This window comes from Procambarus clarkii, chromosome 1 (assembly GCF_040958095.1).
Source record: "Procambarus clarkii isolate CNS0578487 chromosome 1, FALCON_Pclarkii_2.0, whole genome shotgun sequence".
Classification (NCBI taxonomy): Eukaryota; Metazoa; Arthropoda; class Malacostraca; order Decapoda; family Cambaridae; genus Procambarus; species Procambarus clarkii.
In genome coordinates this window covers 52,134,857-52,153,010 of record NC_091150.1, presented here as the reverse complement: position 1 = coordinate 52,153,010, position 18,154 = coordinate 52,134,857, and the positions used below count along the sequence as shown (strand labels likewise).

The following is an 18,154-nucleotide window of genomic DNA, read 5'->3' as shown; positions in this document are numbered from 1 at the left end:
ACAACGGAGCAGCAGGAACGACCTGTCACTCAAGGAACGACCTGTCACTCAAGGAACGACCTGTCACTCAAGGAACGACCTGTCACTCAAGGAACGACCTGTCACTCAAGGAACGACCTGTCACTCAAAGAGATACTCGCTCTTTAGTTTCTTAATGTTTCAGTTCAGTCTTTCGAAGCTTTCGCTCCGTGGCACAAGAATGAAGGCGGAGACGAGGGTATTGATTGTCGCTTGAGTGTATTGTTGGCTTATAATGCAGGACGACCGTAACTGCACGACGATCCTCTGATGGCTTGTCGGTCGATCCTCTTACCGTTTGTCGGTCGAACCTCTGACCGCTTGTCGGTCGAACTTCTGACCGCTTGTCGGTCGATCCTCTGACCGCTTGTCGGTCGATCCTCTGACCGGTTGTCGGTCAATTCTCTGACCGTTTGTCGGTCGCTCCGCTGACCGCTTGTCGGTCGATCATCTGACCGCTGGTCGGTCGAACTTCTGACCGCTTGTCGGTGGATACTCTGACCGCATAACACAAGACTGGACATCGACGAAGCATTATACATCAAACAAACCAAGTCACGTATCAATAGCCAACCAGCACCAAATTAAGTGCACTCTGCCAACTTCTTGAACACGACCGAGCCCACAGCATACTGCCTCAGCAATCATGCTAACAGGACAGTAAAAAGATGCAGTGGACCTATAAGTGAGGTGCTTCACCCTCACCTCATCCTCCGATATATAATGCAGGAAAATACTTTGTAATCATTCGATTTACCTTTGACAATGTTCACAAGAGTTAATGAAACGCATCTCTCAGCGTCAGGCCAAATCAAACGGTAAAAATATACTCTGGAGTGTTAATTTTTAAACTTTATTCTCAAGTGAAGAAAAATGTAAAGAAAATGGAGAAGATCCGTGCTAGAATCATTGATTTCATCCTTGCTATCACATTCAGTAATATATGCCTACAGGAAAGACTGCTACCAAGAAAAGGGAAGTATCTAGAGAAAGCGCAAAGCCATTACGACTATGTAGCACTTGGAAGCAAACTGGATAATGATTTGGGATGGGACGGGGGAAAGGAATGTTGCCCAACCACTTGGACGGTAGGGGATTGAACGCCGACCTGCATGAAGCGAGACCGTCGCTCTTGGTTCATGCAGGCGTTGAAATATATTCAGGTGAAAATTTATTTATAAATCACGCCCTCGTGATTATATCCAAACGCATATAATATGCAGGTTTGTAAATGTTTGAATAGCTTCATTCACTCGGGAATTCTTCCTTAATCTGTAAGGATGTATTGGAAACTGAAATGCCAAATGAAAAACTCGAAAACATATAATAGCGAAATGATAGATCGATGAATTAACTCCATTTTACGTGTTGTTGTTGTAGATGTACAACCGCGCGCATGTAGAGAACATTTCTAATTATCACCAGCATTAAAAGAAAATCGGGATGCCAACTTATTTTCGGATTTCACTGTCAAATTATCAAAGCCGCTTTATGCCACGGTGGGAGCCGACATTAGGGGTCTTATGCGACTTGAGACGCATTATCCTTCTGATGATGCTGTACAAGGCACATAAAAACATCTAAAACACAAAAAACACATAAAACAGGCACATATTATTAAACAGCACACACACTATGCCAGGCACTATAACATCACAACACACCATACACAGGAGCCGGTCGGCCGAGCGGACAGCACGCTGTACTTGTGATCCTGCGGTCCTGGGTTCGATCTCAGGCGCCGGCGAGAAACAATGGGCAGAGTTTCTTTCACCCTATGCCCCTGTTACCTAGCAGTAAATAGGTACCTGGGAATTAGTCAGCTGTCACGGGCTGCTTCCTGGGGGTGGAGGCCTGGTCGAGGACCGGGCCGCGGGGACACTTAAAAAGCCCCGAAATCATCTCAAGATAACCTCAAGATACACACATCGTACCAGGCTATACAACAGCATAGCATACCACTCTGCCTCGGGATATAAAAGAGGTGTGAAGAGCCATAACAGTAGAGTGCCCCCAAGGTCGTCCTCCCCACCACGCCACTACACCCATTTAGTAACCCCAGGGTCGTCCTCCCCACCATCTCACTACACCCACTTGGTAACCCCAGGGTCGTCCTACCCACCACCCACACGATAATATTTGAAGAACAGAGAAAAGTCAATATATTGACGTCATAAGTTATTGACTTCCCCCTACCCTCTACTCCCCCATTTGGGGGGTGGGCTATTTTCACCGTAAATTTAATTGAGTGTTGGCGTGTGTATTCAACTGGTAATGAATTATTTGTATATTTATGTTGTACCTAAAGGCCAAAACGCACTATTTGGCCTACTATGCAGGGCCCAATTTGTGTAATAAACCAAGATTTGCTGATATATATTTATATACAAAAGTTTTTAATGAAATGATAAAGTTTTACATTATATATTAAATAATTAGTTTTTTCATTTGAAATAAAAACTAAGGCTTAAATATGACCTAACCTAACTTAACTAACCTAACCTACCTAACCTAACCTAAACAAACATAACCAAGTCAGTAATTCACGTTTTAAAATATAATAATATTAATTCAAATAAAGCAATTGCAATTTTTTTATATAAAGAAAACCATTCTACCTATTAGGCTAATCTGGCATTGCATACACACACACACATATATATATATATATATATATATATATATATATATATATATATATATATATATATATATATATATATATATATATATATATATATATCGTACCAGGCTATACAACAGCATAGCATACCACTCTGCCTCAGGATATAAAGGATATAACAGATTTGTGAAGAGCCATCACAATAGAGTGCCCCCAAGGTCGTCCTCCCCACCACACCACTAGACTCACTTGGTAACCCCAGGGTCGTCCTCCCCACCACCCCACTACACCCACTTGGTAAACCCAGGGTCGCCCTCCCCTCTACGCCACGCCTGTTGTTATAGTGCAAGGTACAGTGTATGTTGAATAGTGCTAATATAGTGCCTGGTACAGTGTTCACCTAGTTTTGCTTCCGGGGGTTGAGCTCTGCTCTTTCGGCCCGCCTCTCAACTCTCAATCAATCAACTCTTAGTAACTACTAACTTCCTCCCCCCCCCCCCCACACACAAACACACCCAGGAAGCAGCCTCCTAACAGCTGTTAACTCCCAGGTACCTATTTACGGTTAGGTAACAGTGGCATTAGGGTGAAAGAAACTCTACCCATTTTGTTTTCCGCTGGCATTTGGGAAACAAATCCCCGGTTGAACCCCGGACCACAGGACTACGTATCCAGCTTGTTGTCTAGTCAGCCACTGGCGCCCTATGTATGCTGCATGTTGTATGCTATATAGTGCCACAATTGTGCTTGGAACAATATATGCTGTATAGTGATACTATAGTGCCTAATAGAGTGACACACCAGTCAGGTGTGTCACTCTGACATCTCCCACCACAGTCGCTGCTCACCAGAGAGTACAAGGAGCTTCCCATCCCATCACCAATATAAACTAAAACAAAAATGGCAGACGTCCAGCTGCATCATCCCTATCTGGCTCTCATTGCTCTGCAATCTTGCACACACATGCACAACGTCATCGCCACGTAAGATCAAAGTGCGATCAGCGTGGCAGCCGGATGGAGCCGGTCTGGTCTGCCCCCCTCCCCCCCCTTCACACACACACACACCCTTCCCTTCTCTCTCTCTCTCACTCTTGCATTTACACACATAGAGGCAAAGTCCCACCTACGCTGCAGAAGTACAGAAACAACACAAAAACACATTGAAACCTCTTACTGTTATTACGAGAAGCTAGGCGGCACAGGCCAGACAACTCTCCCGCTGGTCCACACTATCGGGCGAGCCTGGCACTGTCACCAGGCTCGTTCCAGGTCGATCTGCAAACGACTGTGCCACTCGTTACGGTGCAAAACGGGCCCCGTTGGAGCGCTTCGGATGTCCTTAGTATTCGGATGGTAATAAGCCTGAGGCTGAGATAAGATAATGGGTGTTGCTGATGATAGTGGGTGTTACTGGGAGATTCTAGTGGTAGTGGTGGTGGTGGCACCCCTGTGGTGGTGACAACCCTGTGGTGGCACCCCTGTGGTGGCACCCCTGTGGTGGCACCCCTGTGGTGGTGGTGGTGGTAGTGATACCCACTAGGTGATTTGGATGACGATATCCCAGATTTTAGGCTATAAAAGACTGCATACAATTTTGTTTTCCAAATTATTTATTAAAATGACAAACCTTGTGGACGCGTGTGGGGTCTCTATATCGATATTTACGGTACCCGAGAATAAGAAGAATTCCTTCGCTAGTGATGTTGATGCTTCCTAAATCACAAGGTAACACGAGCCGTATACATCTTTCTTGTGGAAGATGTCACAACCAACCAATCAATAATCCAAGCTCCAAATCCAAAAAGCGAAGGTCTCGCGTTTTGCAGGTCGGTGTTCGATTCCCGATGTTCTGAATGGTTAGCCACCATCGCTCACCTGCAGATTATTCCAGCTCCTTGTCCTCTTATCCCTTGCACGTGCTACATAGTCTTAGTATAGGCTTAGTGCATTATCCTGATAATTAACTTGATCTTCTCAAGTCGCACTTGAGAGCTTGATAAGTGTCAACGACGGATCGAGGAGCTACACAATACACCAGCGTCTTATTATGTCATGCAATACAAAATATATACATCATATATACCATATGTAATTTAACATGTCAAGAATTTGTCAATTCTAGTTTCCTGAATCAGTCAGAAAGAACAAATACTATATGGAGGAAATATGATAAATTAATTAAAAAAGATTTGTCGTGGGGTTAAAAATTCGCAGAAGTTAGAAGCCAGCATAATAATATTTATTTTAACTTTACAGATAAAATTAATGAAATCCTAAGGAAAGTCCTGCCAAAATATTTTTGCAGAAGGAAAAGCAAATACTTGAAGAGACGTAAATTTGGGAGAGGTCGTCCCTTCATGATTAAAGAAAAATATTAACAAGAAATGAACACAATATGGCATGCTCATTATATATGTGAATTTTAAGAAATGAGTATATCCACTGAAGAAACATTTAGGAGATATGCGTGAGTGTATATATGTCGAACCTAATTACCAGAACCGCATTGCTTGGCCTAGTATGCAAGGCCCGATAAGCCTAACAGAGTGATTTTTCACTAAAAATATCTCTTTCCAGACTGGCTTATTGCAATTAAATTTTTTTTTATTATATTAAGAACATAAATTACTGAGTATGTTAGGTTAGGTTAGCATAGGTTAGGTTTGATTAGGTTAGGTTAGGTTAGGTTAGGTTAGTTTAGGTTAGGCTTGATTAGATTAGGTTAGGTAGGTTTGGTTGGGTGTGATCAAATTTCTATGCTCGATCTAACTCAAATTTATAAAAAAATCTCATCATATATAATGTAATTGAAAGCTTTATTATTCCAACAGAAACAACTTTTGAAAATATAATATTTCAGGAAAAAAAATATATATGTATATATATATATATATATATATATATATATATATATATATATATATATATATATATATGTATATGTATATATATGTATATATATATATATATATATATATATATATATATATGTATATGTATATATATGTATATATATATATATATATATATATACATATATATATATATATATATATATATATATATATTTATATATATATATATATATATATATATATATATATATATATATATATATATATATATATATATATATATTGGCACCAGAGGGTACCACCTCTGGTGCCAATGTGGGGACCCATAGCCTCGGAGAAGAAAATAAAAAGTATTCAGAGGAGACCTTGTGGTTTCTCACTGAACACTAATATTATCTTCTCCTACCACCCCCATTCTTTTGTATGTACACATATATATTTACTTTATTTGAACTTTGTTACAAAAAAGGAGTTACATATGGGTTACAAAGATGGTTATCATAGGTTGTCGAGTTTCTCCAGCTCCTCAGATGGCGGGCAGGAACCCTGGATGCAGTGCGCATTTTTATATTAATATATATATATATATATATATATATATATATATATATATATATATATATATATATATATATATATATATATATATATATATATATATATATATATAAATTCACAAGATGATTCCAGCGGTGCCCAGGACTACTATATATCCGTTTCTCTCTCTCGCTCCCTCCTTCTCCCTCCCTCCATCCCTGCTACTTTCCCTTCCTACCTATTTGACAGTCTCTCTCCCTTCCTCACATTCTCTCTCTCTCACTTCCCCACATTCACCCATTCTCTCTCCATCTCTCTCTTCTTGACCTCTCCTGTTCTCTCTCAGTGGGCAAAACATATTCCAGTAACACTCTATCAACATTGTCGATTTTGAATTGAAGTTTAATCATCGTTATTGAAATTGAATCACACACACACACACACACACACACACACACACACACACACACACACACACACACACACACACACACACACACACACACACACACACACACACACATATGGGGCCTCGTTGCCTGGTGGATAGCGCGCAGGACTCGTAATTCTGTGGCGCGGGTTCGATTCCCGCACGAGGCAGAAACAAATGTGCATAGTTTCTTTCACCCTGAATGCCCCTGTTACCTAGCAGTAAATAGGTACCTGGGAGTTAGTCAGCTGTCACGGGCTGCTTCCTGGGGTGTGTGTGTGTGGTGTGGAAAAAAAAGTAGTTAGTAAACAGTTGATTGACAGTTCAGAGGCGGGCTGAAAGAGCAAAGCTCAACCCCCGCAAACAGAACTAAGTGAATACACACACACATTGTGTGTGTGTGTGTGTGTGTATTCGCCTAGTTGTACTTGCGGGGGCTGAGCTCTGCTCTTTCGGCCCGCCTCACAACTGTCAATCAATCAACTGTTACTAACTACTAACTGTTATGACTCCATGAACTCTGGTGGAACGTTTCTACCCAGTGAGAGTTATTCTACTTTCCCGACCTGAGATTATGAGGTCAGAGGAGGAAAATATATAATAGACGTCAGCAAGATAATTTAAGAATACGAGCGGAGGATGAGCGTCTAATAAAAGTGACGTGAAATGAGATGTCGACATTTTGGTGACGTAACGTGACGTTAGCATGAAGTCGTGACGTTACTTGAGTTAAGCAGTCGTCAGGAATGGTTGTACTTTGTTATCTCGTGGAAGAAGGAAGAATATAGTGCCCTGTGTTAGCAGTGAAGTGAAGGCTACTTGTTTTCAAGTGTGAGGAAGCTGCAGAGGACATCGTACACCATTTCATTGTGATTTGATTATAATAGAGGCGACCTGGAAGTGAGTGATGGTCGTGCCTGTGTGGAACTCTAATCGTGTGCTCCTTCAAGAGGAAGGAAGTAAGCAGGCGTTTCTGTGTGGAGCCTGCCGGGCGACTGCGTGTACTGAAGTCAGGATTGAAGGAAGCCTTGTGATGCAGTCCTAAAGCGATTTTTTGTGGCGACCTGAGTGAGCGCCCCTACGTTATAGATTTCTGTGATAAGCTTGTTTAATCAGTTGTTAGATTAGCTACCAGTGCTTGATTGTGCTCCCAGCGATCATAGTGAATATATGTATATATAGAGTGGAGATTTTATTGACGGAAGGGAAATATCAGGGGAAAGCGCTAAGCCATGACGACTATATAGCACTTGGAAGGGGTCAGGATAAGGATTTGGGATGGGACAGGGGGACTGGATGGTGCCCAACGACTTGGATGGTCGGAGATTAAACGCCGACCTGCATGAAGCGAGGCCGTCGCTTTAACGTCCAGCCCAAGTGCTGGACGGTAGAGCAAGTGAGCTAAAATAAGGAGTTCGAGTTAAGAGAAAAGGCTGGATGGAGGAGTGATACATCTTCTCTCGATGGAGGTCAAGGGGTGACTGAGGAGTGGAGGCCCCCAGCGGCAGGGGCGGAGGTACCAACAGGGTGTCAAGATTTGTTTCCAGCTTGGACTCGTCCAAGACGGGGGAGTACCCACCACAGTTGGACGGCGCAGTGCGGCGTCGGAGGGTGAGATTTAATGGTAGGATATAGGTTTATTACTTATGTTTTGTTAGGAAAACTTTTTTCTTAGCATGGCAATGGAATTGCAGGTTTGTGTGGGAAGAAGTTAATGGAGGAAATTCGAGGCTGGAGAAGAAGTGTATGCTGAACTCTGAGGTAGAATAGAGGTCCATAGTGAGGAGTTGAACTTCAAGTAGTGTAGGGAAGTTGCACGTTTTATTGTGGAGCCAGTGGAGGAGCGTCACTGGTGTTGGAGTAGGACTTCATTGTGCAGCAGACTGGGAGAACTGCAGAAGTGCCTTTCCTGATTTTTGGAGGGCCCAGACATATGTAATGTGGACACATTAATGTACGAGGGGAGAGCTTGAATGTGTATTGGCATGTAAGACACAGTGCAAGGTGAGAGACTGATTTTTTGTTGGGGATACTTATGTAGATGTTCCAGGTATTTCAGCCCAAAGCAGAGCTTCATATACTTTTATGGTTGAAGACACAGTATTGTTGTAGCTGGTATTTCAGCCACAAACAGTGAGCGGGGAGCAGGTTGGATCCAAGAGTTGTGCGACTGATATAGATAGCTGGTGAAGCCAGGATATGATATTGGAGTGCTGCTGGGTTGTAGCAGCTTAGAGTGTTGTATTGTAATATTGTATATTATATATCTTTTATTATGTATGTTTTTGTATATATAATGTTTGTTAATAGATGGTCTTTGCTCCTGTCCTGGTGAGATTTCTCAGAAAGCAAGAGAGAGAGAGAGAGAGAGAGAGAGAGAGAGAGAGAGGGGCACGGCTGTGGATAGGGTGACAGCAGACACTAATTCAGGAAAGGGGGGATTCAGGAGATCATTCAAACAAGGAGATAGTGGGGAGTCACGGCGGCTCGAGTAGGGTGTGTACGCAAGACAACGAGGCCATCGTTGGAGCCGCAACCCTAAATAGGTGACGCTGAACCCCTCCCAAACTAAGATGCGTACAGGGTGATCTCCTGGGTAAAGTGCAAGCACTCTAGTGTCCATTGCTAGTCGACCGACAGTAGCGGGAGTGTGGCTGCCGAGGTCTGTGGTTGATCTATCAGGGAGTGGTTGGGGACGCTGTCCACCTGTATGCAAGTAACAATCTGGTGTAACAACCAAAGCTGCTTTTTTAGGTTTAAAGCCCCAACCAGCTCATTCCTGAATTTTTTTTCACACACACACACACACACACACACACACACACACACACACACACACACACACACACACACACACACACACACACACACACACACACAGGAAGCAGCCTGTAACAGCTGTCTGACTTCCAGGTACCTATTTACTGCTAGGTTAAAGGGGCATCAGGGTGAAAGAAACTGCCCATTTTGTTTCTGCCATCACCAGGGATCGAACCAGTACCCTAGGATTACGAGTTCAGAGCGCTATCCGCTCAGCTATCAGGTCCCTGTTGCTGAGATTTGAGTATGTGTGTGTGTGTGTGTGTGTGTGTGTGTGTGTGTGTGTGTGTGTGTGTGTGTGTGTGTGTGTGTGTGTGTGTGTGTGTGTGTATGTGTGTGTGTGTGTGTGTGTGTGTGTGTGTGTGTGTGTGTGTGTGTGTGTGTGTGTGTGTGTGTGTGTGTGTGTGTGTGTGTGTGTGTGTGTATGTGTTTGTGTTTGAGTACTATAGCTGAAAATGTTCACAAGATTTAATTTTTAAATGTGTAATATACTTAACTGCTCGTCTCAAAATGTCAAAAGTCATCTTATAGGTTGCTTCTTTCCGATGAAAATACTGATTTAATGCACCTAACGCGAGCATTTTACCAACAATACCTCTTGACATTCTTTTGAGACCTCAAAGAATTATTATTCCATCTCATTGTCGGAAGGTGATCGTCCACATCTTCTCGGGTCATAACCACATATCACACAACAATAAATACTGCCTCGATCACCATATTACCAAAGGAGAAGAAGGTGCTTGGATCTCCGAATCCTTGTATTTTACGACGCATTCATTCCGGTAGATATTTTCCGTGTTTTTATACAACCCTGGAGCATAAATAGTGCGACAGCAATCAGTGAGTGCTTCATGATTTATGCTCAGATGATCATTCGTATTTCCTTTTGTCCAGTTGAGAGCTTGTGGTTCATCAAAGTTAGTGAATGAGTTGTTTGCTTGGTTGCTCAAGTCAGTGAAGCTTCATACAGGAACTGTTGATTGAGCAACCTGGTGTGTGAAACAGCAAGTGAACTACCTGGTGTGTGAAATAGTGGGTGAACTACCTGTGTGTGATACAGCAGGTTAACTACCTGAGTGTGAAACAGCAGGTGAACTACCTGAGTGTGAAACAGCAGGTGAACTACCTGTGTGTGATACAGCAAGGTGAACTACCTGTGTGTGAAACAGCAGGTGAACTTCCTGGTGTGTGAAACAGCAGGTGAACTTCCTGGTGTGTGATACAGCAGGTGAACTACCTGAGTGTGAAACAGCAGGTGAACTTCCTGGTGTGTGATACAGCAGGTGAACTACCTGAGTGTGAAACAGCAGGTGAACTTCCTGGTCTGTGATACAGCAGGTGAACTACCTGAGTGTGAAACAGCAGGTGAACTTCCTGGTCTGTGATACAGCAGGTGAACTACCTGAGTGTGAAACAGCAGGTGAACTTCCTGGTCTGTGAAATAGTGGGTTGCAAGTCATTGAAATCGTTATCGTTTGTGAATAAGGAGGATTCATTAAAGGACTTGTTTACTGGTGTATAAACTACGAGGGTTATCTATCAGCGTATGAGTTACCTAGTTAGTTAATCAGTGGAGGTTTTACCCGTTCTGGGGATCAGTGGAGGAGAAACTTGGTCTATGGTTTAGTGGTGGAGGAACTTGGTCTATGGTTCAGTGGTGGAGGAACTTGGTCTGTGGTTCAGTGGTGGAGGAACTTGGTCTGTGGTTCAGTGGTGGAGGAACTTGGTCTGTGGTTCAGTGGGGGAGGAACTTGGTCTGTGGTTCAGTGGGGGAGGAACTTGGTCTGTGGTTCAGTGGGGGAGGAACTTGGTCTGTGGTTCAGTGGTGGAGGAACTTGGTCTGTGGTTCAGTGGGGGAGGAACTTGGTCTGTGGTTCAGTGGGGGAGGAACTTGGTCTGTGGTTCAGTGGTGGAGGAACTTGGTCTGTGGATCAGTGGAGGAGGAACTTGGTCTGTGGTTCAGTGGAGGAGGAACTTGGTCTGTGGTTTAGTGGGGGAGGAACTTGGTCTCTTGATCAGTGCAAGAGGAACTTGGTCAGGGGTTCAATGGAGGAGGAACTTGGTCTCTTGATCAGTGGAAGAGGAACTTGGTCTGTGGTTCAGTGGAGGAGGAACTTGGTTTGTGGATCAGTGGAGGAGGAACTTGGTCTGTGGTTCAGTGGGGGAGGAACTTGGTCTCTTGATCAGTGGAAGAGGAACTTGGTCTGTGGTTCAATGGAGGAGGAACTTGGTCTGTGGATCAGTGGAGGAGGAACTTGGTCTGTGGTTCAAAGGAGAAGGAACTTGGTCTGTGGATCAGTCGTGGAGGAACTTGGTCTGTGGTTCAAAGGAGAAGGAACTTGGTCTGTGGATCAGTGGTGGAGGAACTTGGTCTGTGGTTCAGTGGAGGAGGAACTTGGTCTGTGGTTCAGTGGAGGAGGAGCTTGGTCTGTGGTTCAATGGAGAAGGAACTTGGTCTGTGGTTCAGTGGAGGAGGAACTTGGTCTCTGGATCAGTGGAGGAGGAACTTGGTCTCTGGATCAGTGGAGGAATTACTTGGGGTGTAGAACAATAACGGAAAGGCCTATTCCTAGGACCATTGGAGATTTTTTCGGTCCCTGAATCAGTAGACCGTGTCCGAATGCGAGTTACCCGTTCGTGGCGCGTTGCAAGTAAACTCGACCCGAAAATTAACGGAGAAATATCAGGTCCCCACAAAAAAATAATATAATATATCATTTCAACAAAAGAGTTACCAGGTATCATGAGGGTAACTCCTGATACCAGGTAACAAATACAATATTTAGGTATTATATGGTCTCATCAAAGGATCCGTATAAGTTGTTACGATAAACTTTCCGTTACTGATTTCCAGCATTTTGCTCGCCGTGTGTGTATGAATTGTATCAACATAACCCCAGTCATCCAGAGGGGGGGAATTCACTTGTACTCAGTGACATTGGTTAGTTGTTATAACTACTTGGTTAGTTATAACAGGCAGTTAGTTATAACAATTAAGTTAGTTGTTATAATAACTTGGTTAGTTATTATAACTAACTGCCTCCTGTTGTTATACATATGTTTGTAATTATATGTACACAATAAACATGCAATTAAATAATAAATATATATATTTTGTTTCAGTTGTTTCTCTCTCTCTCTCTCTCTCTCTCTCTCTCTCTCTCTCTCTCTCTCTCTCTCTCTCTCTCTCTCTCTCTCTCTCTCTCTCTCTCTCTCTCTCTCTCTCTCTCTCTCTCCCTCTCTCTCTCTCTCTCTCTCTCTCTCTCTCTCTCTCTCTCTCTCTCTCTCTCTCTCTCTCTCTCTCTCTATCTCTCTCTCTCTCCCTCTCTCTCTCTCTCTCTCTCTCTCTCTCTCTCTCTCTCTCTCTCTCTCTCTCTCTCTCTCTCTCTCTCTCTCTCTCTCTCTCTCTCTCTCTCTCTCTCTCTCTCTCTCTCTCTCTCTCTCTCTCTCTCTCTCTCTCTCTCCCTCTCTCTCTCTCTCTCTCTCTCTCTCTCTCTCTCTCTCTCTCTCTCTCTCTCTCTCTCTCCTCTCTCTCTCTCTCTCTCTCTCTCTCTCTCTCTCTCTCTCTCTCTCTCTCTCTCTCTCTCTCTCTCTCTCTCTCTCTCTCTCTCTCTCTCTCTCTCTTTCTCACTGTTTTTGCCTCACATAATCTTTCTCTCTAGTTCTTCTCTAAAAGAGTGACCGAAGTTCTTCGTGATAAAGAGAAGTAAGAAGACTTCCCATCGACTAACAGGACATAACTACAAAGGCCACATAATCTGTATTAAACTCTGTAACCACAACATCAAAAGACTGTCTTCAGAGAGCCTCGGGTGAACTTAGATATTAAGCGAACCCAAGTTAGGGTGTTTTGTCTCCATGGGTTAAACTTAAACAAACAAATTATACTTTGTAATAGCTGGTAAATGAATCCAGCTTCAGTTTGGGTTTAATCCCAGTATATGAAGCTGTTTAGTACGTCGTAGGTTATTGTAATATATGAGAATAATCTATGTAAGCTGCTCTAACCTTAATGAATTAAGGAATCCTGGTCAGCCTAGATAATCGTTGCAAATTAAACCAATGCAGCTAAATAATTTTAACACTGATTAGCTATCGCTAGACAAGCTAAACTCGGGCAACATTGATACAATTAAGTAATCCGTCTAATCAATGTAAATCATAATATATCTATATACCTCGGTTCAAAATGAATATCCACTTAAACGTAGCATTTCTGATATAGATATTTTATTTATTTAGATTAATAATAATTCCTTTATATTTCCAATGCTCTGATTTATTAATCAAATTCTGTTTAGACAAGTAACCCCTTAGACATCATATGTTTTAAGATATTAAACAAGGAAAGGAAAGGGAACTATCACAGAAAAGCCATTACGAATATATGGCACTGGGAAGGGGTCAGGGATGGATTTGGGATGGAACGCGGGGCGCCGTCAATCATTTTTAAACAGATTAATGAAGGTTCTCATCAATTACAGCTGATCAAAATATATATATAGCTTAATGATGAAAGCTAAGAAACATGTTTATACCATTACAGAAATAATCCTCCTTTTAGAGCGCTTGAGTTGTATCAAAGTGGAATTTAATAACACAATCCTCTTGTTCTGATGTTACTCCATAAAGGGTGATTTTTTTGGCGGTGATCTGCTACCAGGAACACCATCCACCCTGCTCACCGACCTCTAACCACCCCTCTTCGTAATCTCCCCACAGAAGCAATTTCCTCTCCAATTCTCCCCTCCTGCCAGTTGCTCCCCTTCTCGTATCTCTACTCTTAAACCTCTGTCCTCAGCTCTCTCTCTCGCAAAACCCCTCGGTTACCCTCAGTCTCTTTTAAACTGGTCTCTCTGGACTCTATTCTCTGGCTGGTCTCTCCCCTTCTCTCTTCACATCTCTTAACTCTCATTCCTCCTCCTCCTCCTCCTTAAAGCTCATATAACCTGTTGGAGTTCAAATATTGATATCTCTTCTCAGCTCTTTCCCTCGTAAGCGAGACTTCCTTCAATATTCCGCTATTTCTCCCAAGATCTTCCTCTTCTCATCTCTTGGTTACCATAACTCACTCTCTCTCTCTCTCTCTCTCTCTCTCTCTCTCTCTCTCTCTCTCTCTCTCTCTCTCTCTCTCTCTCTCTCTCTCTCTCTCTATCTCTCTCTCTCTCTCTCTCTCTCTCTCTCTCTCTCTCTCTCTCTCTCTCTCTCTCTCTCTCTCTCTCTCTCTCTATCTCTCTCTCTCTCTCTCTCTCTCTCTCTCTCTCTCTCTCTCTCTCTCTCTCTCTCTCTCTCTCTCTCTTTTTCTCTCTCTCCCCATTAATTTTATCCATCCCACTATAAATCTCAGAATTACCCGCCATAGGTAATCCACGCCATGATTTATGCAGTGAAATCTTATTTTCCATTTCTGGAACGGAGAAATGACCGGAGAACGAAGATTACCTCTCTTCCGGAGCTCTCGTCCATCGTGCTCTAGTTTCTGGCGTCACACTAATCCACATTTAATTGATTGGTGTAGGAGTGTCTCCACCCAGTTGTGTTCTGTTATATTGACTTCTGAACCCTTGTGTGAGGTCTGCTTCAACGGCAACACTCCACAAGGGGTTGGATTTCGTCAGTGCTCGTGTGCCGAAGATGTTTTTCTGTTGATGTTCTTAGGATTCACTAAAAGTTTGAGTGCCGGATATATGTCAAGTAAGGAGGGAGGTAAGGGAGATACAAAGACGCATTGACCTCCCTCTTCTTATCATCCCTCACTTGACTTAGCACATTGCCTTTGTGTACTTTATAGTTGCTGCAGAGATTATTTTTTACGTCGTAATTATATTTCCAATTTTCTCTTTCTCCTCCATTGATGTACAAGCCAGTGCTCTTAGTCTGCCTCTATAGATGGTTCATGATGTAATCGGCGTTTACACATTCAACGGTAAATTAATGATTGAACTTTCGTTCAACTTTGTCAAATCGGTCAGGGTAAAAATCGATAGCAGTTTCACAGCATAAATAAAGCAGATATACCAATATACTGACGCACATATTAATCTACTTACCGATAAACAGAGTTTGAAACCCCGCTTCATTCCTGTTTTGAAACATTGCGAATGGTGTTAATTCCACTGAAAAGTCAAATATTCATTCTTACATAAGTACCGAATTGCATAACGGTAAACAATACTTTTTTTTTTTACTGTACTGAGTTAATGTGGGAAGACATAATCCTGATCCTACCAGGATTGTGTATTTGACTTTTCTGTTTTATTTCGACGAATACATAGTCAGGTACCGGATTATTGACTAATTCCTCCAGTGTGTACAATCTATATGGAGCAACATTTTCTCCATGTGGGATTAAACCCTCTTGACAAATTTTGCATTTCGCGAAATAAATATAATAATAATAATATATAATAAGCCGCTCGGAATATAAATTCGCTTTAACCATAACTTCCAAACGCGAAATCTATTTACCTGTCGACCAATTCATGTAGAAATGATCAGAGCATCACCAGGAAATTTAATTCACGAAAAAATTAAGGAAAACCTCAGCGGACTGGCCGAGAGCACGCAGCCGTCGTAGGCAGTGGTTTTGTCATTATCTGACCAGCATCCCTCCACCTCATCTCTGCTGCTCTCACTAGCACGTCCCCTGACAACACGCTGGCAAGGCCGTCCATCGTCTCCTTCACAATTATAACGCGACAAGAACACCAATATATATCCGGGTGTGTGGACAGGGAGAAGCCAATGACGCCGGTTTCTGAGACAAATGATGACAGTTACCGTCGCCTCGGGGATTTTCTCTATTGTATATGAGGACAAAATAGTGCCAACTTTCATTACTTATTACAGTGTAAATAAAAGACTTTTTATATATATATTTTTTCGTAGGCTAATTCGCACCCGAAAGATTTATTATTCGCGTGTTGCGACTGTGATGTATTTTCGGGTTCCACGTTGATAGAGGGATGGGCGTTCGTGAGTTGTATGTACACTGATGTATTCTGAACTGTGGAATTGGTATTAATAAATGGTGTATCATAAATTGCGTCCAATTGATATCAATATTATTTGAATCTGCAAAACAAAGCTTGATGCTGCCATTCAGTAAATTGCGGAACATAGAAACGATAAAGCTTTACGACACGCCCCAACACTTACTCGTGCACTCACACGCACACGCAGACACACACACACACACACACACACACACACACACACACACACACACACACACACACACACACACACACACACACACACACACACACACACACACACACACACACACACACACACACACACACCACTATGTAATACCACTTATGTAAGACCAATCCCGGAGTATGCAGCACCAGCCTGGAGTAAATACCTAGTTAAACACAAGACAATTGTTAGAGAAGATTCAGCGGTATGCCACCAGGCTCGTCCCGGAACTGAGAGGAATGAGCTACGAGGAAAGGCTAAAGGAGCTGAACCTCACATTCTTGGAAAACAGAAGAGTAAGGGAAGACATGATAATCACATACAAAATTCTCAGGGGAATTGACAGGGTGGACAAAGACAAACTCTTCAGCACGGGTGGGACACGAACAAGGGAACACAGGTGGAAACTTAGTACCCAGATGAGCCACAGAGACGTTAGAAAGATTTTTTTCAGTGTCTGAGTAGTTAATAAATGGAATGCACTAGGAAGTGATGTGGTGGAGGCTGACTCCATACACAGTTTCAAATGTAGATATGATGGAGCCCAGTAGGCTCAGGAATCTGTACACCAGTTGATTGACAGTTGAGAGGAGGGACCAAAGAGCCAAAACTCAACCCCCGCAAGCACAATTAGGTGAGTACTGTGACGGAGTTCCCCCCCTTATAATTCTCCCACGCCTGCAGTAAGAGTCATGTCTACTTTTCCCAAGCGTTCTCTACGTTGCAGGCTACAATTTGATATATGGGAGAGAGTGAAGTGTTCTCGGAGAGCCGAGAAATTTGTGAAATAGTGATATTTTGGCCTGTGGTTTAGGCCCTTTAGGGAGCCAAGATGGCGCTGGCTTCCCTGATCTCCCGCCAAAACCGTGTGACGTCAGTGGCACCGGATTGGTCACCGACAGCAATGTGGCACCGGGAGCCAATGAAAACCTCCCGTGGCGAAAGTGACGTCACGAAGGAAGGGGGTCCGGCCAGCGCGCCGGGCTGGCGCCAGCAGTCAGACACGACACGTCATAGAGGTCGGACGTGCGACGAGTGGTCCTGTCTGTCGGACAGCTGTTTCCCACTACCGTGGATTTACGCGTCACCTGAAGTCCGCCAGTACTCTGAGAAGTCTTCCCTAGTTCATGTGTTGAACCAGAAGAGGGAATTGACGGTTATATGAGCAACAAGTGCTCCAGTCAGGTACTGTGCCAGTAGCAGTGAAGCCGTGCAGTGACGTACGTGACGTCTGTGGCAATTCACCAGTTCGTGACAGCGTAGTGGCTGACAGAGCCACTGGGTAGCTGAGGAAGAGAGGACTATTTGGGGAAACCGAACGACTGTAGCTGAGACGTAGGCGACAGCCGTTGCTGGGAGAAGACGACGGCCAGGAGACCGACTCCAACCTTCAAGAAGTCAAGGAGGAGGACGGACCTGCAGTGAGGAGGCACGGAGACGACGCGCTAAACGGTGGGACGACGAGAGGCTCTGGTAGGACACGACGACGTGTAGTGTGGGGGCGTTCCCGACACGAGGACCAGGAGCTACATCTCGACTCTCATCGGAGGATAGGGTGAAGTAGGTGTTTCTAGTTCCCTCCCCATTCCCCTTTAGTGAGCTATATTATTTGGCTATATTATCTAGCCTGAAGATTTTATATGTCGTGAGCAAGTCTCACCTA

At 43.4% G+C, this 18,154-nt stretch overlaps 1 protein-coding gene across 2 annotated transcripts in view; it reads right to left on the bottom strand.

The window, feature by feature from the left end:
* The window catches only part of LOC123745987 (zwei Ig domain protein zig-8), a 341,861-nt gene that overhangs the window by 277,939 nt on the left and 45,768 nt on the right, over positions 1-18,154 (bottom strand). The window lies entirely within an intron of this gene.